This window comes from Equus caballus, chromosome 28 (assembly GCF_041296265.1).
Source record: "Equus caballus isolate H_3958 breed thoroughbred chromosome 28, TB-T2T, whole genome shotgun sequence".
Classification (NCBI taxonomy): Eukaryota; Metazoa; Chordata; class Mammalia; order Perissodactyla; family Equidae; genus Equus; species Equus caballus.
Genome location: NC_091711.1, coordinates 45,137,741 through 45,150,857, shown reverse-complemented (window position 1 = coordinate 45,150,857; position 13,117 = coordinate 45,137,741). Strand labels below are relative to the sequence as shown.

At 52.2% G+C, this 13,117-nt stretch overlaps 1 protein-coding gene and 1 long non-coding RNA gene across 10 annotated transcripts in view; one reads left to right on the top strand and one right to left on the bottom strand.

Moving 5' to 3' along the window:
* The window catches only part of SCUBE1 (signal peptide, CUB domain and EGF like domain containing 1), a 136,579-nt gene that overhangs the window by 23,101 nt on the left and 100,361 nt on the right, over positions 1-13,117 (top strand). The window lies entirely within an intron of this gene.
* On the bottom strand, positions 6,654-11,144 carry LOC138921301 (uncharacterized). The gene is made up of 2 exons (XR_011433783.1): positions 10,874-11,144; positions 6,654-6,935 (listed from the first exon to the last, which is right to left on the bottom strand). It is a non-coding gene; the product is annotated as an uncharacterized lncRNA (long non-coding RNA).

The window sequence follows — 13,117 nt, the reverse complement described above, 5'->3', positions numbered from 1 at the left end:
AATAACCCAGGGCTGCTGTAACAAAGTAACAGACTCGGGGCTTAAACAGCAGAAATTATTCTCTCACAGTCTGGAGATGAGAAGTCCAAAATGAGGTGTCGGCAGGGTTGGCTCCTTCTGAGGGCTTCGAGGGAGAAAGTGTCCCACACCTCAGGCGTCCTCTGCTTGAGATCACCTTCTCGCTGTGGTTGCACGTTGTCCTTGCTCTGTGCATGTCTGTCTGTATGTCAGAATCCCCCCTTTTATAAGGACACAGTCATGTGTCTTTATATTAGCACTCACCCTACTGACGTCATCTTAACTTGATCCTCTGCAAATACCCCATCTCCAAAAAAGGTTACATTCGCAGGTCCTGGGGGTTAGGAATTAAGGACCTTGTAGGGGACGCAGGTTAACCTGAAACAGTGGGAAACGGGTTGTTTGCAGTCTGCAGTCTGTGGCGGGAGGAAGACCTCAGGGTAGAAAGCACATGGTCTCAAGGCAGCTGTGCCTGGCCCCCAAGCCTGCTTCTGCTAACAGCTGCCGAGTGACCTCGGGCACGCCGCCTGGAGCCTAGGGGCTAAGACCATGGACTTGGCAGGAGAGTGGCCATGGATGGATGCGTTATTAACATCTCTGAGCCTCCGGCCTCCGGCCTTGGGCCTCAGTCTCTTGTTGGTAAAGGGAGGGTGTGAAGGGCAGCTCCCTCCCAGGCTGCTGTGAGCAGTAACTGAGATAATGTCCAGACGGCTGAGAACTGCACCTGGCGCGGGCTCTCAATGCTAGTAGCTGCTATATCGTCCTGACCTCTGAGCTCCATCTTCCCCACTGTAACACAGGGATAATTGTGCCTCCCACTTCCCCAGCTTGTGTGTGAGGACGAGATGACACCATGAAGTGACAGGCACTTAGTAGATGTAAATAATCAACAAACAGGCATTGGTTTTGCTCTAGGTGGCTCAGCCACCCTTTTGTGCTTGGGCATTTAGATTGTTTGCTTGTCTTGTTTGTTTGTTTTTTGCATCAGAATCCAGAGGTGATTCTGGGCACAAAACTTTCTTTTTCTTGTTTTCCCAATTGTCTTCTTCACAATTCTTCCCAGAAGTGGAACTACTGGGTCAGAGGATCATTGGGATTGTTTATGGCTTTTGAGGCGGTGCTTTCTGAAGGGGCTCAGCACACCTTCCACCGTGCCAGCTGGTGTGTTGGTACATGGCACAGGATGCTTCACATTCCAAGTACTTGAAACCTTTCCTCTTTGTGGTGTGTTAGCCTTAGATTTCCCTGCCTGTTTTTTTGTTTTGTTTTTTTAAGATTGGCACCTTAGGTAACATCTGTTACCAATCTTTTTTTTTTTTTTACCTTCTTCTTGTTCTTCTCCCCAAAGCCCCCCCAGTACATAGTTGTATATTCTAGCTGTAGGTCCTTCTGGTTATGCTATGTGGGTCACCCGCTCAGCATGGGCTGACGAGTGGTGCCGTGTCTGTGCCCAGGACCAGAGCTGGTGGAACCCCGGGCCCCTGAAGCGGAGCACGCGAACTTAACCGCTCGGCCACGGGGCCCGCCCCTCCCTGCCCGTTTTTGTTTAATGCATATGGGATCTCAGATGAGCTTGTTATAGGAAACAGATCTGTGAACATGTAATTACACCAAAAATAAGTGCTGAAACGGAAGTCTGGATGGCATGCTGTTGAAGCCCAGAGGGGCCTGTGAAGAGTTACCCCTGCATGGGGTAAGGAGGCAGCATCGAATGGCATCTTCAGAGGTTGGGGAGCAGTTTGCTGGGGTGAGGGCACAGCCTGTGTAGGGAGCTCCTTGAGGCCGGGCTCAGGGGCGGGGAGGAACGGCAGGAGGTGGGCTGCGGAGGCGGGCAGAGCCTTTGATTAGATTGTAAAGACGTGGGGCTGCGCAGTGATTATGCCAGACGCCAAGTGAAGTCTCCTTCAAGTGTCATCTCATTGAATCCTCCCAAAGCGTCAGCGCTTAGCTCCATCGGTTGTTTACCCCTTTTTCAGATGACAGAGAGAGTACATTTCAGTAATTGATTAGTCCCTAAAGGCAGAGCTGACGGTCCCTGTGGGACAACGGACGGTATCACCCAGTGGTGAAGAGGCCAGACCTTGGGAACTGCCAGTCTGGGCTCAAATCCTGGCTCTGCCTGTTATCAGCTGTAACCTTTGGCTCCTTCACCCCTATACCTCAGTTTCCCCACCTTTGAAACAGAATTCACAGTCTCTGTCTTGGCGGGTTCACGAGATCATGGCTGTAGAGCATCTGGCAGAGTGCCTGACACTGAGCGCTCAGAATGTAATGGGCATGGAGGTGGTCATCGGCTTTCAGACGAGATGCATTGAGGTGGCTAGTTTGATACCTCTGAGACTTCTTGGGGGCCAGAGCCTGCTGCCACCCTCCTTGGGCCATGTCTGACACGCGGGGCTCCCCTTGTAGTCACACTGCTCCCACCTGTGCAGAACCACCTGCTTGTGAACACCCTTGTTCTTGCTGTGGCAGGTACACCCGTGCCACCAGACTGGTGGTGGCATCTCTGGAGGTCTTTGTCTCAATGCAATTATTTTCACAATGGATTCTTTTTACACTGATTAATTTAAAGTACTGGGTAAGAGTTCCCCCACCCCCACCTCCGCACAGATTGCAGCTTCATACAGCTCAAACTCGCACATATGGTCACCAAGAAAAGGCTGTCTCTGTTGCTCCTCTGCTTTTAGCTGAGGGCAGACTTTTCCCAACAGACTTCTTTTTGTTTGGATTTTTTCCTTCCCAAGACAAAACTCCGGCTCTAGAGAAGTCAGACCTTGGTTCCAGCCGGCTCCAACCTAGAATGACCACGTGACCTCTCCACCTCGAGTCTTCATCCATCAAGTGCTGGAAGAGTGTAAGTGCCCAGCACGGTGTCAGGACCTTGGAGACTTGATAATTGCTGGCGAACCACACAGTGCTGCAGGAGAAGCTGGGTTTGGAGTTGGAAGATGTAGCCACAGATTCTGCCACCACCACTTATGAGTTCTGTGGTTTGGAACCAGTTGCTCAAACCCTCCAAGCTTCAGTTCCCCTAACTGTCATGAATGGGTCACTGTCTCAGAGGGTCACTGTGATGATGAAATCGGAAAGCGGATATGGAGGGCTGTACGTGCTGATGTGAAGTTCTGCTCGGGTGCTCGATGTTGCCGTCGTATTGCTGCAGAGGCTTCAGGCTGGCAGCCCATGGTCCTCAGCCAGCCTGCTGACATGTTTGGTTTATCCCCACAGTGTTGATGATGATGCTTGACTTATTTGTCAACTTTTAGAAATCAAAAAGCATCACATAAAAATCAGTATTTCCAGCATTGTTCCTGCCTAGCCATAGTCACCTACCTGGCCCCTGACATTTGTGGGACTTGGGCAGGAGTGCAAATGGAGGCCCATATTCTACTGCAAATATGTAAAAGCCATTACAAAGCCTCAAAACTGAAATATATTCAATCTATTCTACTTTGACAAATGTTCACTCCTAGTGACCTGGAAGGCTAGACTGGAATGTAGAATTCTGAGACTCCGTGGAGTTTTGTGCCAGAAAGTGGTAGTATGAGCAATGCCTGCTCCCTGCCCCCTCCTTCTTATCCTTGGCCCCATCCTACACCACAGGGAGCCTGAGGACACCCTAACCTGAATGTTCAGCCTCTGGCCATTGGCCCCCTACCCACCTTCCCTGTTGCTCCTGCTTGATCCTGTCATCTGTCCCTCTGAGAACAGATAGGCTTGGGGCCTCTTGGACAGGGAATTTTAGGGTCTCAAATACCCAGAATGTGGTCTAGAAGGGTGGGTATTTGTTCTAGGTACACATGATCTCCTGTGGACTCCTTACTCCATGGAGAGGGCTGCAGCCCCAGGAGAGGCAGAGCAAGGACCTCCAAAGTATGGGACTGAGAGCAGGGGCACCTCTTGCCCTTGTCTCAGTATGATGCCTATAGCAGCTGGCAGGGGCTGCGCTGCAGCTGCCCCCTTTGGAGGGAGTGCCCACTCGCCTGTTTGCCACAATCCCCACCCCTCCCCATTGCTCTCAGCCAGTTGGCTTTGGTCCTGTAACTACCTGCTGGGTATTATTAGGAATTGTGTTCATGCTGCTGATGAAGCTTCCAGCACAGGGCCTGCTCCCAGTGGCTGTTTGGTGGCTGTGAGAAGCTGACTGAGTTGTTGTCCTCGCTGCCTTGTGCAGTCCCGACCGTCTCTGGACAGTCACTCTGAGCCCCACCCCACAACCCATCACCCATCGGGGACAGCTAGGCCCCTTTGCCTCTCTTGTTGTTTGGTCTCCAGAAGTCGGGTCAAGAGTCTTGTCCAGTTGTTACATTCCTCTCTCAGCCACCACTGAATTCCTCAGGGATGATGGCTGGAATAAATCCTCATCAGCACAGTTTGAAAGGCATTCTGACTTAATTAGGAGAAATGAGGCTGATGGCTTAAGAGTCATTTTCTTGCCTGAGTTTTCGCAGTTGAACCTTTTCTTTTGAGCAAATGAGGTTATTTTCTTGTGGAGATGGCTTGCCTGGGACTGTGTCCTGGAGGGTGGCCAAATCTGTCCTCCAGGGAGCAAATCCTTTCTCTGTTTGACATCTTTATTGAGGAATTCCTCAAATATAACAGAAAATGACACTAGAGGGAATTGAAACCATGATGAGATCCTTGCTCAACCCCAAATGACTGCTTTTAGCATTGTAATTACTTGAAATAGCAGTAGTTCTGTTTGAAAAATATTATTCCAAACTCCATGCAATTGGACATAAGAGCAATATTTAGGCTAATAGAATAAGATTTTTTTCATCTTAAATTAAAACCAGCAGTAGACAACTTTTTCCCGTCTCCACAAAGTAAGGCTCCTTTTTCTCTAAAGCCATTAGTTCACTTAGCCAGATGTTTTCTTCGACCCCAATCGTTATCTTGACTCACTGAAAAATATGTTTCTCAAGTTGCGCACAATTTGAGTTTTGGTCTTGCTTCTCAGCACTTTTCATACCTGATGAAGAGAAGTCATCTGTAGCCAGGTCCAGCAGAAAAGTTGTTTTATTAGCCAGATCACTACGTTCCCATTAACACTTACTGAGCACCTACCATACGCCTGGCCTGTGCTAGGTAGACAGTTCCACTTAGGGGAGATGAGGGAACTTAGGTTGAGTCTCGGCCATGCTCCCAGAGTTGTCCACGATGTTATGCTCACCTTCTCTCATTTAGTCCTCACAGCATCCATGGGCAGAAGCCATTAGTGTCCCCTCTTTACAAATGTGGAAACCAAGGCTTAGAGAGGGGGAGTGACCTACATAAGGTCACAGAGCCAGTAAGTGAAGGAGCTGGGGCCAGAGCCCAGGTTTCTGCATTTGCCAGTTCAAGCCTGTAAGCATTGCCCAGCCCCTGGTCCATGCCACCTGGAACAGTGCCAGCTCTGGGAGGATGAGTGGGTTCAGGGAAGGGCTGAGAGTTTGGGAGTCACTGAGAAGTGCTGGCATCTGCCAAGCCAGGCTGGTGGGTGGCATGCTAAAGGGCGAGGGGGCACCCCTTGCTCCAGAGAGTTCACCTTATGGGGACCTCTTCCCCACTGCTTATGCTGCCTCCCCAGGCCAAGGCAGGAGCTTACCGTTTGTGCAGGAGCTGTGTAGAAGCCCTTGAGCTTCTTCTTGACATGGTCTTACCCCATGTGACCACATAAAGACCTGTTCTTCCAGAACCCTCTCTGGTGGCTCCCATTGCTTTCACAGTAGCACCCTCTTCATCTGCCCACTGGCTCACAAGTCCCCTCAGGCTGGGGCCCTGCCGGCTGCCCCTCCCCACCTCTCATCCTTGCCCACCTGTGCCCTCTGGCCCAGCCTTCCTTAAACCCTGAGAGTCCTTCTACACATTCCTGCTGTTTACAGCTGCTCCTTTGTGACCGCTGCCCCTGCGGGGACCTGGTGAGGTCCTGCTCGTCATTCAAGACCCAGCCCGCATCTCCCAGCTCCGAAGTCTTCTGTGACTGCGGAATACATACCTCTGCTGCAGCTCTGTGCTGGGATCCTCTCTTCTTCCCCCAAGAGCAGAAGCTGTCTTGTTTATCTCTCCATCTTCCGCCTTGGAATCTAGTGCAGTGTCTGGCATATCATAGGCGTATAATAAATATTTGTAGAATGAATGAATAAACGAATTTCTAAAAGTGTCTTGGAAGCTGGGCCCTCAATCTCAGCAAACCTCCGTGCTGGGCACATGGCAGAAACCAAGGCAAATTAGATGGGGTGCCTGTCACAGGACCCCCAGGTCCATGAGAAAGGCAGAAATGCTCATGCCTGAATGACAGGTAGAAAGTGCTGTGTTAGCAGTGACACTAAACCCTTCCACCTGGTAGTCATCCATTTATTATTCCAAAAAATTGTTCTGAGCACCTCCTGTGTGCCAGACTCTGGTTTAAGTGCTAAAGACACAGTGAGTGGTGGATCAAAGCAACAAAGTCCCCTCGCTTGGAACTTATATAGTCAGGGGGAGGACAAGACACCAGTAAACATGCGACTCAGTCAGGCAGGTCCAGTCAGGTCTATCCCAGTGAAAAACATAAAACAAAATAATGCAATAGAACGTGATGGGGGAAGAGTGGTGGTGTTGGATGAGGGGGGGTTCCAGTTACTATTGCTGCATCAAAACCACCTACCCCACTCTTAGTGGCATAAGACACCATTTTATTCTGCTTGTGGATTCTGAAGGTCAAGAATTCAGACAGGACACAACAGGGACAGCTCATCTCTGCTCCACAGTATCTAGGGCCTTAGCTAGGAAGACGTGAAAGCTGGGGATGACTTGATGGTGAGGGCTGGAATCATCTGGAGGCTTCTTTGCTGATGTCTAGTGGTTGATGTTGGCTGTCGGCCAGAACACTTATGGGCGGCCTCTCCATGTGGTCTTTCCACTGGGCTGGTGGGGGCTTCCTCACAGCATGGTAGCTGGGTTCCAAGAGAACAAGACGCAAATGCATGGAAGTTTTATAGACTCGCCTCAGGAGTCACTTCCCCCAAACTCTGCCTGTCAAGGCAGTTACAAAGGTCCACCCACATTCAAGGGAAGGGGGCGCCAGGAGGAGGAAGCTGCCATCTAAAGATCTAGGGGAGATCTTCCCTCCAGGCAGAAGCGGGAGGACAAGTACAGTGGCCTGAGATGGGGAGAAGCTGGGTGAGTTTGGGAAGAGGTCAGTGTGGCTAGAAGATGAGGAGTGAGGGACTAGAGATGAGACAGGAGGAAGGCAGAGCTGGGTCACGTGGGGCCTCATAGGCTGGAGAAGGGAATTGTGATTCTATTCGAAATTAGCTGGGAAGCTATGGGACATTTTAACCAGGAATTGATGTAGTCTGATTGACATTTCAATTAAAAGGGATCTGCTTTCTGGCTGCTAGGTAGAGAATGTGTTACAGGGAATAAGAGGCAGAGACTGCTGTGGTAGTCTGGGCCAGAGGTGTTCATGGCTCAGTCCAGAGTGACATTGGTGAGGTGTTGGGAAGTGGCTGAATCCACTGTTTTGAAAACAGAGCCAACAGGAATTGCTGGTGGGTGAGATATAAGAGGTAAGGGAAAGAGGGATCAAGGCTGACTGCTGGGCTGTTGCCTGGAGTCTCTGTGTGGCTGTGCTGCTGGGGCTGAGGTGGGGAAGACAGGCGAGGACAAGTTTTGGAGTGGGAAGAGGGGTGGACTCAAGAGTCTGTTTGACCAAGTTCGGTTTGAGATAATCAACAGCCATCCAAGTGGAGATGGTGTACAAGTTCAGAAGTCGGTGAGGTAGTCAGGCCTGGGATTTGGGGGGATGTGAGAGTCTGGAGCTTCTAGATGGCATTGAAAGCCAGAGCTCTTAGCATGCATTCATTTCATAAAGATGTCATGAGCACCTGCTCTGTGCCTTCCAGCACCTTCCTGGGCTGGAAGCTCACAGTGAGGAGATGGATGACATGTTCTCAGCCCTCCGGCAGCATAGGGAATCGACTTGCCTCGTTTTGAGTCCTAGATCCATCACTTACTTACTGTGTGACCTTGAGCAGTAACTTTTCTGGGCCTCTGTATTCTCATCTGTAGGGTGGGGCTAATAGCGGTGCTTATTTGACAGGGATGATGCAGAGACCAATGAGATAAGCTTTGTCAAGCATGTGCCACAGTGCCTGGCACATGACAAGGGCCGGTGTGGATTACCTAATTATCACTTGTTCCTAGTGTGCAAAGTCAGAATAATTTTAAAAGAAAATAGATGTATTTTCTGAGCTGGCCAAGATGCTGGGGATGCACCTGGGCCCTGGGCCATGTGTGAAGCTCTTTGGCTGGGGACTGCTCCTTGTATTCCACATGGTACTCCTGCAAATGAGCCACTGCTCACCACCCTCCTGGGGTCAGAAACCTCTCCCATCCTCTTGCATTGGTTTTTACTCTCCTTTGACAGAGGGTCAGGTGGCATCTAGACTTCCAATCCCAACTCTGCCACATACTCATTTTGTGATCTTGGACACATGTCACCTCATTTCTCAGCCTCAGTTTTGTTCTTTACAAAGTAGGCACCATCTCTGACCATTAGGGTCAGATGAGGAGGTGGATGTGCAGGTGACACCATAGGCTGCCAAGTGGAGGGAGAAGAGGAGAAGGAGAGGAGCTTGGGAGCCGCTGACAGGGCCCAGGAGCCCAGCTGCACATGTGGGAGGAAGTCACCGTGGACGCCCAGCTGCTCAGTGGCACAGCGGTCGCAGCTTCCCCTGCGCTGGGCTGGGCTGGTCCCCGGCAGGATGAAAGGGCCGCATAGCCTCGGACCTTTTGAAGGCGCCCCCTCTCATCCTGGAGGACAGCTGGAGACAATGTGTTGCTCCCTTGAACCCCGAATGAAGGCTCGAGTTGCCTCTGTTTATTTGTCTTTATACTTCAACAGCTCAACTGCATTTCTTGCTGGGAAAAAAATGCTGACCATTTTAATGTAAAACTAAACAGCTTCGGACAGTCCTATACTTACTCCGTAAACACCAATATTTTTTAAGGTAAACTCAAGAGGTTTCTTCCTGTTCTCTTTATTTATGCACCCTGCCGCCAAGTGTCCCACACTCAGGTGATCTAAACACGCTTGGTTGGAGGGATTTGCTGTCGAAGGACCAGTCGGATTCAGGCCCACTTCTCCTCTCAGCTTTTTACAACTGTTAATCTGATGGAAATTCTTTGGCCTGAGAAAAAGAAACACACTGGACGCCGTGTGCCTCTTTATAAACGGGATTCCTTCTTTTCCCCAAATCGCTGCAGAACCAGGGAGATCCTGCAGCGCAGGGCCGAGAGGAGGGTTATTCAAGACCTCGGTGTACTTCGGGGATGGAATGGACTTCTACAGCCTCATGCCCATGGCCAGCTCGGGATCAAGGCCAGGAGCGGGGGGCACAGAGCAGTGGGGCGCATCTTACGGATGCTTCTTACAGAAGGGGCCAGGCAGGTGCTGGGGTGAAAGGGCAGTGGGCCAAGAGTCAGGCTCTTTGGGCCATGGATTGCTGGGGGACCTTGGGGAACTCCCTGCCTCTCTGTGCCTCAGTTTTCCCATCACATGTGAAATAAAGGGATGGGATTTGACCAGTGGTTTTCAGATTTGTGGGGTTTTGTTTGTAGCAGCAGAACCCTTTATTTCAGGCAGTCGTGTTGTGCTCTGGCTGAAATGGGAAGCAAGACTAGCAGGAGAGCCTGCACTCCAGGGAGCCTGCCTCCTCTCCTGCAAGGTCCCTGGGGAGCCAGGAGCACTGTGTGGAACCCCCTGGCATGTCAGAGCCCTTTTCCCTCCGGTGTCTTGTGACTCAGTGACTTGGAGCCATGGTCTAACCTCAGAGGCAGTAGCCAGGCTTTTTGCCGTGTACCTTTGGTCCCTGCCAGAGGCAATCCCCATCTCCCTCTCTCTCCTTGTTTCTCAGAACTTCCATCTCTAGCACATGGAAGAGCTTTCCTTTCCCTAAATGTGCTACCCTTTCCTGCTCTGGTGTGTCCTTGCACCTGCTGTTCCTTCTGCCCAAATCGCCCTTCCCCATGCTCTTCACTTTGACTGAGCCCTACTTGTCCCTCAGCACTTGGCTCAGGCATCAGCCCCTCCAGAAAGCCCTCCCTGAGTTGCACACCCTTTTCCTGGTCCCACGGCCCCCGGGCTTCCCTCTGACTCAGCACTGAGCTCCCGGGCTTGTCACTGGCCATCTGGGGGTGAGTCTCCCCTACTGCCTCCGGAGCTCCTGGAGGCCTGAGCTCCAGAGTCGCTTAACTCTTTGTCCCTGGGCCCAGCACAGGCTCATTTATGTGATGAAGGGATGGGCGGGTGGCTGGGGAAGAGGGCAGAAGGTTTGCTCCGGAGAAGTGTGATCTGACAGTGGTGAGTGCACAAGCCTGCCTCTGAGGCAGAGCGTGAGCGCTCTTGAAACTGTGGAGATGTGCTGGGGAAGTCTCCTACAGCCTGTGTGACTGCAGCCCCCTGCGGCCGGCCGAGGCTCAAGACTCGGTTGTCCTCTCTCCATGCCCAGCTCCTTCTGGTCTCTGTTCTACAAGAGGGGAGAGCGGGGCATGTGATTCAGACACATTGGGCTTTGGCTCCCAGCTCCCTTCCTAGCTGGTGGTTTGGGGCCAGCTCTCTGCTCTCACTTTTCGTCCCCAGGAAGGAGGCATGGTGATGTTCCTGGGAGGGGGCTCTAGGATTCTAGCAAGGAGGTCTGTGTGAAAGTGTGGGGGCACATGGCGGGCAACAGGAGCATTCGCTTCCTTCCCCCTTCCCACTCTCCTTTGGTTGTACGGTCAGTCAGGGACCACTTCACCGTATGAGGCTGCCCTCCCCATTCAGGACTGGGCTGCCTCATGTGGTGACGTGGTCCCTGATCTGTTGTCACCCCCCCTGTGCCAGCCTCACCTTTGAATAGGTCTGGATTTGGTGGCTTGGGGAAGAAGTCCTGCTCTGTCCCAGATGGAGAATGCCAAGTCCATAAACAGCAAAGAAAAACACCCAGCTGCAGAGGACAGGATAGACGAGCAGACACTTTCCTTCATCTTTCTTGTTTGCAGTCCATGTGCCAAGGGCTTGGTCAGAACTCTGAGAAATAAACAAAAAATAAGTGTCTTGTGAAGGCTCTTTAAAAATACTCTACCACCAAAACACATGCCCCAAACCAGGACTGAGCCTTGTGCCTAAAAAGGGGCACTATCAACAAATAAGGGTGTCCCAGAGCTCCAATACAGCACTTCCTCTGCCAAGAGTCTTGCTTATTTTGGAGCAGCTCGGCCCTGGGTGGCGTTTGGGGTCACCCTGGACGTTTGCTGGGCCTGGCTGTGTCTGGACACATGCCGCAGTGACCCTCCTCCCCCAGCACCAGCAGGACAGGCCCTGGCTGTTTACAGTGGCCATTAGCCAGCCCCGTGTATCGCCTGCCCCAGCACTCCTCCCTGTCACCCACCTCGTCCCAACCACATGCAGCTGGAAATAGATCGGCTGGCAGAGGCGCCTTGCGGCCGGCTGGCACTCCTTGTTTGTGGGAAGTGGGTAGCCATGGCAGCCGTCCAACTGCATGGTCTGGGGTCTTTAGTAACCTCCCAGGTGCTACCTTAATGGTAGGAGAGGATCCCACAGGCCGACTCCCCCTTCCCTGGCTCATCTGCTGGCCAAGGGGTCAGACAGCAGTGGAGTCATTTGGGACAAGCCTTGGTGGAGCCTCTCTGAGTGGGATGCTCCTGGGGCCGCTCTTGCCACGGGGGTAGTCTGGCGTCCTCAGCCTGGCAGCTGGCCCTCATGATCTGGGCTCTGCCTGTCACTCCGGCCTTGCCTTCTCTCTGTATGAGTGTTAAGCCTGTCCCCAGGCACCCCATGCCCTCCGAGCTTCCTCCTGCCTGGAGAACCGTCATCTCCCCTTGCCTGTCCCAGTGCTCTCCCCTTCGTCCTTCTGCACCTATTCCCTGGCCCTCCCAGCGTGAGGACTTGCTCCCCACTCTGCGGCAACTGACCAGAGTCACAGTGCTCGTCACGCAGAGTTGAAAAGGTCTGTTTACTTACCCATCTTCCACACGTGTAATAATTATACAGAAACACTCAGAGAAATCAATAGAAAAGACAGGAAATAATTCCCCCACCCCAACAGGTCAACAGCTTTCACATCCTGATGTTCTTGTCCTCTATTGCCTGTGTGGGACCTAACTTTATTTGGTTATGATCACGCGCTGAGGTTTGTATGCTGCTCCCCGCAGTGTTCCATCAGAACTTTTCCCACTATCGATGTGTAATCACGTAGCCGAGATGTGGGACTGGAATCAGAGCCCAGGATGTAGGGAGCCCTGCAGCCTGTGGGCTCTGAGAGCTGCTGCTGTGGCTGTCTGATTGGAACAGCAGACATGCCTGGGAAAAATAGTTTGTAACCTCTGGGTCAGCAAGGGCCCCAAGTGCACATATCTGCCAGGTCAGGGGATCCTGAGATCAGTCAGATGTGACTTCCACCTTCAGGCGGCTCTAGGCCCTATGCAGAAATACTCCCAACCTGTCATCCTTGGTGTAATTGATACTATACTGAATACTGGCTGGGGCAGGAGTTCTCACCCTGCTGGGAGTGAGTGAAGGATCACCAGGCAGGGGTGGAGATGGGGTGAGGGGAGGAGGGAACAGCATGTGCAAAGCCTAGAGGCAGGACAGGCTCAGCCAGGTAGGAGAGCAGGCTCAGGAGTAGATGGTAGTCTGTATAAAGTTGGTCTCTGTCGGCAGAGCCAACAGTGTAAATGCTTTCTAGGAGTGTCGGGGGATCACCTTAGGCTGCACGTTGGGCACATCACAGACTCAAGCCTGCCTCCCAGGCCCTCATCAGCAGTCACCAGGGCCCCACATGCTGCACCAGGCTCACCAGAAACACACACATACATGCACTTACATGTGTGCACACACATGTGCCCTGCCCCCGTCCCACTACCAAGGTACCTTTCCCTGTACTGGTCCTCACGCGGCTCAGAGACAGGCTCCCCTCCCTCTTGGTTTGGCCTGCCAATCCCTCTCCACAGCACCCTCTGCCTGTCCTGCATAGCTCTGACCCCAGCAGCAGTTAATCTCTGTTGAGCTCACCACCTCTCTCCCCCTCGACTCGACGGGCTGCTCCCTCGAGGGCAGGCCTTGACCTCATGC